Genomic DNA, 2,132 nt, shown 5'->3' on the forward strand with positions numbered 1-2,132 from the left:
TTGAGGGGGTGATGGTTGCTGGAAATAACCACATTGATAAGGAGGATTTTCTATACCTATATCCTCCTGCACGTGAAGCAGTCTTTCTCCCAAGGAATATATGCAATGGCTTTGCAGGAGCTGGGCTCAAACCTCTTGATCAAGACCGGGTTCTTGAGAAAATCACCTTTCAACTTCGTACACCAACACCACCATTACTTGTTGAAGGCTCAACATCATCTGCTTTTGAAACACCTCAAAATCCTCGCCAGATTGATCACAAGGTTCAAAGCCTACAGAGAAGTCTTCAAAAGAAAAGAACACTTTCTAGCAGTCCAGTCTCTCATATTCAACATCTTGAGAAGGCTGCACAGGTGGCAATGAATATGAATCTATTTCTTCATCAAGAAATCAAGGTTCTACGAGCTGAAGGTGAACGTAAAATAAAGAAGAAGGCAAGGAAACGTGCTTCTCTAGGGAATGATTTATTTATCTCTGTACAAGAAGGCCGTGAGCATATACAGCAGCTTGATACACAGCTTAATGAGCAGGTTGATGAGCTTACACCTATGCCTCGTCAACGCACTTCACCACGCTGTAGTGGCTGTGGGACTGTTGGGCATACAATAAGAAGCTGCCCTAATAAATAGCTAGTTATTTTGTCTGTTATATATTTTAATTCAATGGTGTTAGTGGTTGCAAAGCTTCAAATTCGTGGTGGTTGCAGAGGAAGTGGACAGCTCGGCCGTGTGGACAGCTCGGCCGTGGATTACATTAATTAAAACACCTGTTTTATCTTTACTAAAGATGATTAAGACTTTATTCTAGGTTGACTGTATGCTACTAAGTCTAAGCTTGTATTTAAAGAATAAGATATTTAATAGACTAGACTTACACAATCATTTTTTAAGACTATAAATAGAAGCTGCTGTTCATTATTATATACTATATAAGTGATAATAATATAACATACCAGCCATTGGCCCCTTGCTGTGTGAGGACAGCTTTCAGCCTAGAGCCAGGCTAAGCAATCCCTCCACCTAAGGATGGAATTGTTAGGGGCTAGGCCCAGGATGCTAATGACTAGCTTTGGCACAAAAGATTTTGTTGGGGAAAAGAGGAACAAATGCCTGATCAGGCAGCTCTATATATACAGTGCAGTGTCATAAAAATGAGACAACCATTTTATTGCCAACTCTGACTGCCCAATCATTCTGCTGGTCTAATATTTTGTATGCCACCCATCTGCCTCAATAACTGCCTGTACATGATTTGGCATGGTCTCTGACAGCCTGACTAGGATCCTATCCTCTAATCTATGCCATGCCTCCTTTGCTGCTTTAATAAGAAGCTCTTTAGATGCTGCTGTGTTGGGCGCATGCTCCAATTCAGGGTATAATTGGTAGATATTCTGCTTCATCAACGCCTAGAGGTCCTCAATTGGATTTAAATCTGGTGAGTGAGGTGGCCAGGTCATCATTTCCACCCCTAGCTCATCTAGAGTGGCCTGTACAGCTCCTGCAGTATGTACAGGTGCATTATCATGCATAAAGATGTCACCAGGTTGGAGCAAATCTGGTAGAAAAGACTGGTATAGAATGTTGATAATAGCACCTGTTACACCTCTCTTTTAGACTCTAGATCTCCATTCAAAGGGACTAGACCTGTATGCATCTGTTCTCCAAATACAGCCCGAAACATCTGCTTTATACCATTCCCACAAGGTGTAGCATGGATAGATGTCCTTGCTAAGTGCCTGCTAGATGCAGATAAATGAGGCTTTGCAGTTTGACCAGAATTCCTGCATGGAATGGCACAAATATTGCTCTCTGAGCATACAACAGGATCCCTTCCAAACCCTAGGTGCCAACTGGGCATCTAAGTTTGTCAAATGCCATCCAGCACTGCATACACAATATAATCAAAGAATCACATATCAGCGTGTAAAGCAGGAGGATCCAAAGGTCATAAAACAGTGGTTTGAGACTGTACATGCAGCTATTCAAGAACATGGCATGCATGAAGCTGACATCTAGAACTTTGATGAAACTGGCTTTGCAATGGGACTCTATACAACATTCAAGGTAATTACTGCAATAGAATGCAGTGAGAGACCTTGTACAGTCATCCAGGGTAATCATGAATGGGTTGGG

Source organism: Aspergillus glaucus (genome assembly GCF_001890805.1).
Source record: "Aspergillus glaucus CBS 516.65 unplaced genomic scaffold ASPGLscaffold_4, whole genome shotgun sequence".
Classification (NCBI taxonomy): Eukaryota; Fungi; Ascomycota; class Eurotiomycetes; order Eurotiales; family Aspergillaceae; genus Aspergillus; species Aspergillus glaucus.